This window comes from Equus przewalskii, chromosome 15, assembly GCF_037783145.1.
Source record: "Equus przewalskii isolate Varuska chromosome 15, EquPr2, whole genome shotgun sequence".
Classification (NCBI taxonomy): domain Eukaryota; kingdom Metazoa; phylum Chordata; class Mammalia; order Perissodactyla; family Equidae; genus Equus; species Equus przewalskii.
In genome coordinates, this window is record NC_091845.1 from 83264764 (window position 1) to 83278672 (window position 13909).

At 39.4% G+C, this 13909-nt stretch overlaps 1 protein-coding gene across 1 annotated transcript in view; it reads left to right on the forward strand.

The window, feature by feature from the left end:
• Nucleotides 1-6247: 6247 nt before the first annotated feature.
• CPB1 (carboxypeptidase B1) overlaps nucleotides 6248-13909 on the forward strand; it is a 43445-nt gene continuing 35783 nt past the window's right edge. Inside the window, exon 1 of the mRNA XM_008531940.2 lies at nucleotides 6248-6815. The gene's annotated coding sequence lies outside the window, so the exon portion shown is untranslated. The remainder of the gene's footprint in view (nucleotides 6816-13909) is intronic.

A 13909-nucleotide genomic window follows, 5' to 3' on the forward strand; every position in this document is an offset into this window, starting at 1 on the left:
ATAATATTTTTAAATGCATAAAGTAAAATTCATAGGATTAGAAAGGAAACTGTATTGAAATACAGTTATAAAATATTTATAAACCAAATGCAAGATACAGTATATGTGGCTTTTTTATTAAAGCATTAAATAAGAAGACTAGTGGCAAGTCTAGTCACTATCATAATTTCAAAGTCTTTATGAGTGTGAGTAATATTGCAAGATGTCTGCAACAATTACCTTGTGATATGAAAGTATGTGTCATCTCTGGTGAAGACAAAGTCAGGGGTATTGCTCATGCTATAGTGGTGTGGCCTATATTCATAGCTGAGGGGGATGTCAGCTTTCAGTTAGAAGTGAGAGCAAATAAGGATGTAATTTTTTAAATCCCACCATACAGAGCCCCTGAACTTCCTCCGTGGATCCCGGATTGAGAACCCCGCTTTAGGAGAAGAAAGGTGCTGGGAAGCGCCTCCTCTGTTCTTTCTTGTCTTCCCCTTCCCCAGACTCGTCCTGAATCTCTCAGTCCCCTTCCCTGTCCCCTTTTCCTGCAGTTTCTCGTTATTTCTTCTCTGTATCTGTCTTCCCCTCCTTCTTCCCTTACTTTCTCATCCCATGCTCTTCCTTCACTTCATCTTCTTTTCTCACTTTCCGTAACCCATTTCTCAATACACTCAGCGCATGAGCAGACCATGGGGGAAGAAGGCCCTTGCGTTGGTCTGTCCATGGCAAACAGTGGAGGTTTGGGCAAAGAGGGAAATTCGCCGTGTAATGCAACCAAGGCGTGGATGCATGCAGCTTGCTCCAGGCCGGGCCCCTTTGTCATAAGTAAAAGAAAGAAAGCAGCTCCCACAGCTCTGAATGAAAATGGGCAATTGTTTACTAAGTTCAGTCAAGATGCAGTCAGTAATGTGAGCCAATCTCCAAAGGAGAGTATTTGCAGACATAATTTTTATCACTTAATATCAAGTTATTCCTATAAAAATTAAAGTTACATTTGTTAATCCATTATCATATTAGAAATTAGTATTAGAAAACCCTAAAAATACTTCTGGACAGTCAAAAGATCTTAAGGAAGCTCACACATTTAAAATTGTTATCCACGTGCCTCAAATACATGACCACACAAAATGTAGTAACTCAAAAATGTAGTAACACTTCACACACACACACACACTTGCCACTCTCCTCCTCAAACAAATATTCTAGAAGCGTCTTATATGATTATTCTCTCAAAGACCGCAGAATTCTCTGGTCGGTCTTCTGGGCCACCCCTGAGTAATCCAGAAGATCGTTAAATCCCCCAGTATGTAGTTAAAGAAAAGCCTTGAATAAATATGGAAACAACAGGAAAATAAGAGACTCATAAATGGAATTTATTTTTAAATTCTGCTGGAAAGATTAGGCTTACCAAGGAGGAAAGGGAATTCATTAAATGTTAAATATTTCATTTCAGTAAAGCACATGTAGCAACATTCAACGTAATTTTTTGTAAGACCATCTGAACTAATTTTGCAACAGAAAACCTAGCCACCTGGGTAGAAAACTGTCTGAAAAAATAATGATAATTTATAAGAATGCCTATTGGGGGAAAGCACGTAATACCGTGCTGTCTAGCCAAAGAAAATAAGATCTATTACAATTACTTCAATATTCTGACACGAAGCTTCTTGTGTTATTTTGTTCTTGATTCATCATGAAGAAGACCCAATCTAGAGATGGGTGGAAGCATCTGGATGAAAGTCACACCTGAATTCACACTCTTTTTTTCTCAGATGACTCATCGCTTTCCAGACTGCATAGGTCTCCCATCTCATTGTTTCAAACACAAAAATCATGATGTCTCTGATTCACATCTTGGCTCCTGTGAGTAATTGTGTGATCTTGAGTGGTTACTTTTTTCTAAGTCCCAGTTTCTTCAAATATAATATAGGAGTATTTCATAGAGCAATTGTGAAAATCAAGATAGACAATCCATGTTAAGTTGTTAGCATTGAGCCTGGCACAGAGTAAGTTCTCAATAAATAATATGGTGCTGATCCATCCAACTAAAAAGATAATATTTTAAACTATGAGAAGGAAACACCATTGAATATTGTATAATATGGAATGCCTTTTACCTGTTCAGGAATCTATTTTGTTCTCCTTATATTTGGTGAAATACATACCAATAGTGTGCCAATGCTGTGCCGTTTTTCACACACCAAAGTTGGTAGAAGTATGATTTTAACTTCAAATGTAAGCAGCTCATCTTATCCCTAGGACTATGTCATCTGCCTCGATGCAACATAAGGGACAATAACATCCACCTGGAGAGAGAGATGACAGCTATAGCGCTGTTTCTATTGGGGAGAATAAATTAAAATTTTGTATTTCTGTACTTTGAAATCCAAAGTACATTGGCTTAGCCTGGGGAGTCCCAAAATAATAATTTTTAAAAAAGTAATAGTGATCTTTAAAACTAGGGAAATGATTAAAAATCTATCTCCTTTATTCAGCCCATTCAAACATAATATCTATAAAAGCTTTGTGTTGTGGTAATAATCCCTCACTGTTTCCTCTCTCTCCTAGGTCTTTTCATTTATTCATTTCACATTAATCGTAAAATTGAAATAAAAAGAGAATGAATTTTTTAAAGTCGCTTTCCATTCTGGAGCTTCGTTAATTTCTTCTAAGTGCACTTTAGTGCTGTTTAATTCGTATCCAGGGGTAGCACACTGTTACTGCACTGTTCGCTTATTCCCCCAGATAGAAGCAATTAGCTGGGCTAGCCAAATCCTCCACCTGGCCACCATCAGCATATGCAGAGCCCCAGGAGAAAACAGGAGGCTGAGTGTTCCTTGGAGCCTGTTTCCTTTGGTGCTCACAATCCCCGCTTTCTCCAGTGGGTCTGCGGTCGTGGAGGCCTATTTACGGGGCTCGGATCATCTCTGATCCTAATCCCTGCAGGCAATAAACATAGTTGTATTTCTATTCTGATATTTCAGTACCAAACGCAGTTTTTTCTATTTAAAAGCTATTGCACTGACATTAAGGAATCTTTAAAGTGCACTCACTAATTTAGCATTGGTTGATACTTCTGATGTGTGCGGGGTTTTTTTAACACAACCGAGCAATTTTCTGTGACACCAGCTGGGTGTCCTACAATTTAACTCAATTCTGACACTATCTACCTGGAGATAGCGTCAGATCCCAGAGGTTAAGGGCTCAGTCCCACAAGACTTTTCCCCCCACGTCAGACGCCAATCACATGTGCAGATTGTTACCTGTGCTTCTGACCAAAAGGCTATAAACCAGAGGTTCCCATGAGCCCCTCTCTGGGTTCAATTAATTTGCTAAAGTGGCTCACAGAATTCAGTGAAACATTTTACTTACTAGATTAGTGGTTTATTATAAGAGGATATAACTCAGGAACAGCCAGATGGGAGAGACACATAGAGCAAGGTATGTGGGAAGAGGTGTGAAGCTTCTGTTCTCTCTGTGCCCACCACTCTCCCAGAATCTGCACGTGTTCACCAACCCAGAAGCTCTCCAAACCCCCTCCTTTGGGGCTTTTATACAGGCTTCATTACACAGGCATAACTGATAAAATCATTGGCCATTGGCAATTGATTCAACCTCCACTCCTCGCCCCTCCCTGAAGTCAGAGGGGTGGGACTGAAATTTCCAGCCCTCTAATCACATGGTTGCTTCCCTTGGCAACCAGCGCTTATCCTTAGGTGTTTTCCAAAGACCACCCCATTATCACATATTCGTTATTATCCAGGTCACATGGCTTCTTAGCGGGTATCCTAGATCATCAGGTCAAAGCTCCCAGGCGTTCCCCAACTTCAAGACCTTCAACAGACATCTGTATCTAAGACATGAGTAAATCAAGTAATCAAAAGTTGCAAATTTCTTCTAAAACAAATCACCTCTTTTTTTTAATTAGATGGGCAAACCATCCGTTAAATAGCTTCTTTCTTTACTGTGTACAATATAAACTGCAGTTCACAGCTGTAATCTAGCACCTAGCTCAGTGCCTAGCTCACGGAGGATACCACATAAATACCTTTAGAAATATTAAGAGGCTAGTTTAGTGAAGAGATGAATGAGTGAATGAAGACTATACTCTAAGTCTTAGTCCATCATTTCCAATTTAGCAGAAATGTCCTGAGAAGCATTGTTGTTGATGTTATTTTAACATTTGACATTATCACATTTTCTGTATTCATGCTGTCAAAAGTGTGCAAATGCAGAAATGGACTCCAGATTGCTCTGCTGTATAAGAAGCTGGAGAACAAAGCAAATCAAGGTGGGGGAAATTTCTCTATCTTAACATCTCTGGTAAATCCATCAGCTATCCTGCATGTTGTTCTGGATTTGAAAAGATTTTAAAACAAACTATTTTCTTCTCTTGGCCCCTTTAAGAATCTATCTAAACCCCGGTTTTCAAACGTGAAATGTCCTTCAAGCATAAAAAGACAATAAAAGGAGAGGAAGAAATGATACATTCAAGGACATAGTTTCCAAGAATTAGATTGCTACATTGCCTTACAGCAGACAGTCTGGAAATGACAATTGCTAGGCTTTTTCGTGGTATTAGCAGAGTAGTAAATATAATGTATATGTCATTTTTATTCCAGACAGGAAGACTGAAGGTAGTTACTGGTGAATGACAGTAAATTGTACCAGATGCCAAGTAAATTTTAACAGCCTTTTAGCTGCACTTCTCATATTCACATACTCATTAGTATTTTAATTTTTAGGTGTATAACTCAAGGTTTCGATACAACTCTACATAAAAAGAAAATTTCAAAAGTGTCTATAGAACAACATCCTCTTCTTGAGATAAGAATCCATAGTTTGATCAAGAAATTATTCTGTACCTATCCAAGAGAAATGAAACATATATCCACACAAAGACTGATATGTCAATGTTCTTAGCAGCATCATTGATAATAACCAAAACGTGAAAACAATCCAAACGCCCATGAACTGATGAGTGGATAAACGAAACGTCGTCCATCCAGGCAATGAAATATTATTCGGCAACAAAAAAGGAATGGACTACTGATAAATGCTACAACATGGATGAACCTCAAAACATTACCTGGAGATAAGCCAAGTGCAAAAGACCACATATTATATTATTCCACTCCTATGAAATGTGCAGAAAATAAAAATCTTTAGAAGTAGAAAGCAGATCAGTGAATACCTGGAGCTGGGGGTGGAACAGCGATCGACTGCAAAAAGGCCTGAGAGATCTAGTCAGGCTGACGGAAAGGTTCTTGGATTGTGGATAGTTACACAGCTCGGTAAATCGACTTGCTGATCGGTTCCTCATCAATCGTTAGTTCACACGAGCTCTCAGTAGTAAGCTTTCGGGCCTCGGAGTTGACGCCGTGATGGACTGAGACTTTGGGGAATGTCGAGATGAGTGAACGTATTTTGCACCTTACCCTTCCGAAGACCCAAACCATCACTTCCAACTGCCTGCCGCACATTTCCATTTGGATAATACATTGACAGTGCAGATTCATATACTATATTTCATCAAACTTAAATTGCTATCCATTATAAAATAAACGATTACTTTATATACCATTAAGAAAAAAAGTCACCCATTTGATTATGATATGCTGTTCATTGTAAGAACTATAGCAAATGGAGACACATGAAAGTGTTGGGTGGAGGGGACATTGAGCCTTTGCTTCAAGAACTATGGCAAGAAGGTGAAGCATCTCCTCCGCTGGACTTTAGAAAGGAAGATTTCAAACAGCTAGCAGAGCGCGAGCAAAGGTACGGATGATTGAAAATGCCTGGTCTGTTTGGGCAACTATGGCATCTGGAAAGACCAAAGCCGCCTTGAAACAGTCTGTTATCAAAAAGATCTGAGCAATGAAGCAGGCTTTGGACACCGTGCGGAGGACCCTCCCTCAGCAACCAGACTCTCCCTGAAGCACAGGCTCATTCAAATGAAGACGCCTCGCTCACTTCAGCCTTGAAACTGCCCTCTTTTAAGTCACCCAGGGAAAGTTACGCATTCGTAAGAATTCTGTAACTCAGAAATTAGCAAATTACATTGGCTCTATTTTTAGAATTCTAAAGATATGTTTTCTTTGAAAAATGTGTTAAAGGTAAAGGAAAAAAACACATAAATAAGGAAGAATGTCTGGTGCTTGCACAGATTTTTACTAACAGTATTAGGCAGGCCAAAGTCCAGAATGTGCTACAGTCCATGGGAAAATGTCAAGGATAATAAAATCATTTAATCGGATCACAAAGAGACAAGAATCAGCAAGAAATGGGTTCTTCTTCTTCTTCATGTTGAGGAGAGAGTATCCTAACTAAAATGGAAAGAAAATAGAAATAAGTACAGAGCTCCTGGCTGCCCCTGGCCCAGCTTTTCTTCATCTGGAAAAGGGTAGAGGGAATCGGGCCCAAGAAAAGTGGGGAATAGTAAGAAAGCATCCTGACCCATTACCGCGGTCACAGCCTCTAGGCCCAGCTGGACTGTGCAGGAAACTCAGTTTCCCTGGGGGACTGGAAGCACTTGCAGATGTGCAGAAGGAGCAAACGCCAAGGAACTTTAAAGAAATGAAGTCACCTCTATTCAAGAAAAGCCTCCCTCTCGGTAACTGCCGCCCCCTTCGTAGGCAATTGCTGTTGTTTTCCAGCTTGTCACATCTCAGCTGCCACCGCTCACGCCATGCTTCAGGGTATCTTTTGCCCTGGGTACAATTGTTCCACTTCACCTCACAAAACTGCAGCTGCCTACAAGGCCACCAACCTCTCTGCTCTGCACAGTTCCAGAGAATAATCTATTGGAGCGAGCATCGCTTCCGTGGTGGCATGTAAGTACCTCGCTCTCGTTGATGCTGTCTTGTGATTTAATGCTTTCATAGTTCTTAGGGATGCTGATGGAGCCATCAAAAAGCCATGACCAATTTCTAATCTAAACATACCACATGTATACCTTTATCCTGACTTGTGTCTACAGTCGATGTCTCTGTCTACAGTTTACTAAAATTCACAGAAGCCTTAGCTTAATTTGGAAGCAAGCTCAGATTTAGACCTGAGGAGGTATTCAGCAATGTAGGAAGACATTTTTGGTTGTCACAACTGAGAAGGAGTAAGGGTGGTTACTACTGGCGTCTAATTGGTAGAGGCCAGGGATGCTGCTAAACATCTTACAGTGCACAGTGCAGTCCCAAGAACAAAGAATTTCCCAGCCCAAAATGTCAATACTCTAAGTACTAAGATGGAGAAACTCTGTAATCTAACAAAATACTTCTAATTTCGTGACTATAAACTCATTTCTCATTTGTCATGTATTCTTCGTGCATAGATTTAAAGTACCTGCCACCTTCAAAGACTGAACATAATAAGAGCCATAATATGAACCTATTCTGCACACCTGCCTTTCATACATTTAAACCATATTCAGAGATCACCAGCATCAGATGAAATGATGCATGTCAAAAACATTGTTGAGGGGTCGGCCCAGTAGCATAGTGATTAAGTTCACACACTCCGCTTCAGTGGCCCAGGGTTCACAGGTTTGGATCCCAGGCACAGATCTAGCACTTCTGGTCAAGCCACGCTGTGGTGGCATCCCACGTAAAACAGCAGAAGATCAACATGGATGTTAGCTCAGGGCCAATCTTACTCACACACACAAAAAAATGAAAACATTGTTGACTTTTTTTATTCCCAAAATACATGTAAGCTATTAATATGCATAAATCATTAACAATTCATGTAGTAAGTATATGAAAGAGCAAAGTTCTAATGGTTTCTATGCATAATTTTCACTTATAAACCTGTCTCCAGACTCTTTCTCAACCCCATTAAAGCCTTATCTGCATTAAACACAATATCCCCTCCATGACCAGGAAGAACGTGTGCAGCTCTCTTTCAACCCAGGAGATCTAAGCCACACACCTCACCCTCCACGACCAGAGGGCTCATTATATTCTGAATCTGCCCAATGTCCATTACGATGTTCTCACACTGTGGTATGGATTTATGTGAACATTTTGTTTGTTGGGCAAAATGCTAAGTAGAAATGAGCAAACAAATGGTTTCAAAAATGAGTATGAGGGAGAGAGTGAAAAAGGAAGACTGGGAACAGGAAAGGAGAGAGAGACGCTTTTTTTTTTTAATTATCAAGGCTTGTGCCAGAGATGTTGGGGATTATTACTTCAGCTGTGTCCTCGCTCTGCCTCTGAAGCGCTGCCATTGTCCACAATTTGTGACTTGGTCCTGCGTTTCTCTTGATCAACTTGTCAGCCTGTCAGTTAAAATTTACCATCAAGCAAAACTTTTACCAACTGCTACCCTTATGCCCGTTGGACTTAAACCAGCTACTCTTCCCCACATTTTGTACTATGAACTAAATTGTGTGTGAAAATTACCTTTTATTGACTTTAGTGAGAGCCTTATGCAAACATCCGAGGGCAGATTTCAACTGCCCACTGCCAGAAGAGCCCTCTGTCCCATCTGCTGGATGCACATATCATTAAGACTTTTATTAGCCTCACAAATAGAGAACTCATTTTATGGTGTTAGCTAAAAATCTACAAAAGTCCTTGAAAGGCAACTCTTACTAGTCCTGGTAACCACTGCATCTGAGCAAATGCTGCTAAGAAACAGATTGGCAACAGACATTAAGATAAAAATGCCTCCAAATGATAGCACCAAAATGTAATTTCCTAAGTGTAAATTCATATTTTACATTAAACTGCTCCAAGAAAATATACCTACTGGCCCGCCGAAAATGGAGATTTTTTAAAACTTGTTTTGAAAGAAGAATAAGAAACTTTTCTCAGCAACACTGGAAAAACATGATTTCTTAAAGAAACCACTGCGAAGTAAAGACATGGAATAAGAATCACCATGAGAAGAAATCAAGAACTTTCTGGGAGATGGAAAAGTTGTAAAAGGCTTAACCTGTAGGGGCCCAGGGAGAAGTAATGACCTTTTACCAGAAGAAGAGAATAAAATCATGGAGGCCTAATATGGGTTTCTACAGTTCGGCTTACAATTACGCATTAAACAATTTACCCCTTGTGGATGAGTTCCCAAAGCCTGCTGAGATGTTGCACTCAGAGAAACGAGTACATGCTGTTTTTTCTTCTGTTGTGGTTTATTTTTATTAAAACAAAAACTTACGACAACTAAAAAAAAAATGCACTTTTGCAAAATTTTACTCTTTCCAAGAAGACCGACAGCATGGATGAACATTTGTCCAATGTTTGTAGTAAGTCCGACAATAAAAGACAATGGCTTGTACATTCATGCCCAGTCAATGTCCTATGGGCTGAAATCCATAAAATAAAGGCAGCAGATGGCATACCTAAGTTTAATTTGCTATTTGATTTATCCTTGTGTTGCCACTCTGAAATGCAGATACTGAATGTTTATCTAACGCTGTTCGAAATCGCAAGACCGTGCTTTAAGCAAGTTTATCATGTAATCTGATGCTGGATCATCAATCCTGAGAATGAAAACTATAGCCCATCCACAGAGGCATTCCCCTTGGATTAAGAGGGACCTGTCAACAGCCAGTACTCTGTGTATCAGGGATGGCACTTCGTGCGGTGTAGAATCACGACTCATGGCAGTAAAGCAATACCAGAGACCATCAAGGGGAAGAGTGAGCTTTTGATTCTGCTGTTCTAATTTGAATTAGAGGAGATATTTGTGTGTGCTTCAGCCTTACCTCCCAACGTTCCCTGAAAAAACTGGTGTTTTGTTTAATTGATTGATGTGATCGCTTTTCCTTGTGGGTTCTTCTCTTGAACACTGTGCTACTGTCTTTGATTGTCCATTAGCATGTATACATCAGACCAACATTCTAGAACACCACATTCTAAAATGAAAACTTTTGAGTCTTATGCTACTGCTTCTGGCAGCTGTCAAAATAATTCCTGCTGACATCATGGTTAACAGACTTGCCTCCGAGTCAGATGAATGTTGGGGAGCAGCATGCCGTGCTGCAAAATTGTGAAGCAAGGTCATTAATTGTGAAGCAAGCTCAACCCTCCTTGCATTTGAAGACGAAAACTCTGAAGTAAAGGGAAACTGAACAATGAAAGATTCTGGAATCTTCTTTTAGATCTCACTCAAGGCATCCATTTAGCTATTTAATTCTCAGAGTTCTTTGAAAGGATTTTATTGTTTAAAAGTATGGTGATATAATACCTAGTCCACCAAAGGGTCTGTAAAACCTCCCAACATTAAAGTATTTCACTCCTCAAGGGTGAAAATCCAAGTGCTAACATCCATTGTACTGATCATCTTTCTGAGCACTCAAATGTCAACTTCTTCAAATGACTGCAGGAGAATCTGTTGTCCTGTTTGTTACTCTCAAGTGTCAACCAGTGTGGTCATCATAGGGTTAGCCTATAAAATTACCTCATAGCAATATCACAAAGAGAAACACGAGAGTCTCAATGACTTAGAATCTGGGAACAGACAAAACCAATCTGGTTGTTAGAACCAGACTGCCAAATAGCAGCATCAGCTGCATTATCTGTGCGCCTGGGGGTTGCCCTTCCAAACTAATTTTAAGGATAAATTGAAATTGAACTGGAGCCATGCAAAGTAGAACACAGACCTTTTCGAAGATTCATACCAGGTAAACAGTACACAGGTTGTCAGAAAATATCGACATTTTTTTTCAAGTTGATTTTATGCTTTTATTTCGCTACCCATATAGCATTTTATATTATTAACATTTATTTATTAAAACCCAGCCCTTTCCTCAAAAGGTTTTAAGGAGGTTTAATGTTCTGTTACAGCATTTTAAGAATAAAAATAGTTCCCCATTACCTTATAAACTAGAATAAAACAAATATTTCTCATATTTGAATACAGGTAGAAATGTACATCTCTTACAAGTTTGTTTCCAATAAAGTGAAGATGTTAATATGGAAATATATGTAATTTATTCATTCATATCTGAGGAGTTTTCCCTAAAATCCATCATCTAATACACAAAGATCAAAGCATTAAGATGGTCTATAAAAACCAACAAAGAGAAATGCAGGTGCAAAACAGGTTGATTTATTTGGCAGCATTCCAATTTACCCCCCTACTCCCCTGTCCTGATTAATTGCCCTCAGCAAGGAGCTGGAGCCTAGTGATGCTGTTTTCTTAATTCCTGTTGATGGAGTGTTGATATAAGGATAGAAAGAGAACCAACTGCCTTTTAACTAACCCGTTCTTCATGAGTTAATCAATCATAACTTGTCCATTTTAATTATCTTCCAAATTCCAAATAGCGATACGCTTGCAATTTCCAAATATTTGCATGATTAAAGTTGTCTTCCTTGTTTCAATAAGCAACCTCAAATTGATGAGTCAGGTGGTAAGATTTATGGGATGAAGTTGTCCCATTTATCTCCCAGCTTTCAAAAATACTGGTCTGCAATTCAGTAACAAACAACATTCCCACCAGAGACATGCAGACTATGCCCATCAATGGTGATGGTCATGCTTTAAAAAAAAAATACACCAACATCAGTAGATGCCAGAGAGAAAAGCTAGCCAAGAAGATGCTTACGAGCCTCCCTCTTCATATCCATAAAAAGGCAGTTTATTTGAATATTAAATATAAGTACACAAAGCTAACAGGCCAGTGGTGCACCTGGATAACATTGTCAGATTGAGTTTGCCCTCCTTGGAGCAATACCAACAGATTGGGTCATCAATCACTTATACCCATCAAGTTACAGGGACATTCTGTCTGCCTCACGAACAACTGGACAGTTCAGTTAAGATAAGGGTGTGAGCAGAATTTTCACTGAATTGACTAAGCCAATCAGTTATTTTGATTGGATGTAAACAAAAACAAAAGCTAACTCTTTTCAGAAATAACTCCCCTTTTAGGAGCTTCCTTCTTCTATCACCTAAAATCCTATAGTGTTCTTAACATCAGAATTGAAGCCACAGCGTTCTCCTTTGATAGTAAATGGTATAGCAATTGATGATAGAATATGAAAATGATGATGCTCATGATGATGATAATACAGGGTTTCTGAGAGAATAATTTTTATATGAATTTTTTTCTATTCAATATACTACAGCCACAAATACATGTACAAAGTACTTGAACTCCTTCAAGTCATTAGAACTGGTTTCTCTGATTTAACAGAAATTTCACATTCCCTGACTTCTCTCTCTTCCCTTGTATCATCTGGTCCTCTAACAAACAGTGAAGGAGTCCTCTGTCTACTCCTCACCCATCAGTTCCAGGTAGTACTCAAGAAGAGAGAATGGTGTACCCAGAAGCATCAACTGACCCAATCATTAAATCCACACTCTAAAACAAAGAAGAAAGATGTTAAGTAAACTACTCCACTTGCATGCCTGGCACAGCAGAGCTTGAAGAGCATGAATCAAGCCCCTTTCATCTCTAAACATGCCATAGCACTTAGCCCGGTGACCTTAATATTGAAGTCACAATAAACTCTTAGCCTTGAACAAAATAGACCAAGAATCCATAGGGCCAAACTTTTAAGTTAATGTGATTCCATTTGTGAACTCAGTCTAGAGTTCCCCAAAATTTGTTCCCAAAACCACTGGTCCTAAGTGATGCTTTTGAAGAAAATGTCCCACAGCCAAACACACTGGAATGGAGCAATGGTCCTAAGTCTTCTAATTGTAGCTGGACTTAACCAACCTGGCACTCTATTATGAGATATGTTTGGGAAATGCTGTGTCAGAGTCCTTTTTTGATGATTTACAATAATACTGAAGACTCTAAAAAGCCCTCTTTTAGGAAAAGAGCTTATTTTGGGGGTCTGCCTGTGGCCGAGTGTTTGGGTTTGCGCACTCTGCTTCAGTGGCCCAGAGTTCGCCAGTTTGGATCCTGGGTGTGGACCTACATACCGCTCATCAAGCCATGCTGTGGCAGCATCCCACATAGAAGAACTAGAATGACCTATAACTAGGATATACAACTATGTACTGGGGCTTTGGGAAGAAAAAAAAAGCGGAAGATTGGCAACAGATGTTAGCTCAGGGCCAATCTTTCTCACCAAAAAGCATACTTTGAAAAAAAAAAAAAAAGCTGGTTGTTTCTTGTTTAAAGCAAACATATTTGCCCTCAGAACTCTTTCCTATTTAAAACCATGGACTATGCTTGGGGAAATACTTTTCCAGAACCTGACATCACATAGGATGACTTATAACACCAAAGGGCAGTTTACAGAATCTCCAAAATCTCATGCTGTTATGTGAAACACAAATAGACACAAAGGTGCCTCTTGGCTTATTAATTACCAAAGCTGTGCATAAAAAATAAAAACTTAAATTTATAAAGTGAGATGGGAAGCAGAAATTTCAATATCTATGGAACATCCTATCATCCTGACCACTTAATTAGTTCAGAGAAATAGAGGCACCCACTGAGATTCAATCTGAAGATTTGGGTTAGAATTTTGGGGAATAAGAAACTATCTTTCCAATAGGATTACCAATCCAGTAGGATACAAAACTGGATCAGTTAGTGGCCATCCTGTTATCACATGGCAGAATTGACCAAAAAGAGAGACCTGGGCTTAACAAATATCGTTAACTGAACTTGTGAAACCAGCACTACTGCTGAACTTCTCAGTTACATGAACAATGACTTCTCTCTTTCATTTAGCTAGTTTAGACCAGGGTTGTTATGGATGATAGAATTGCCCTAGACGCCCTCCTTGCAGGCCATGGTGGAGTTTGTGCAATAGCTAACAGATCCTGTTGTACCTGTATTACTGCCTCAGGCAAAGTGAAACAGTCAAAACCGAAATTTAAGAAGAAAGCTACTTGGCTTTCTAAAGCAGACACTGATGGTTTATGGAATTTGTTCACTTGGTTGGGTCTGGTACCCTGGGGAGGAATGGCTGAGGTCAGTGTTACAGATTGATTTCATCATGATTCTTGGAGTCCTGTTGAA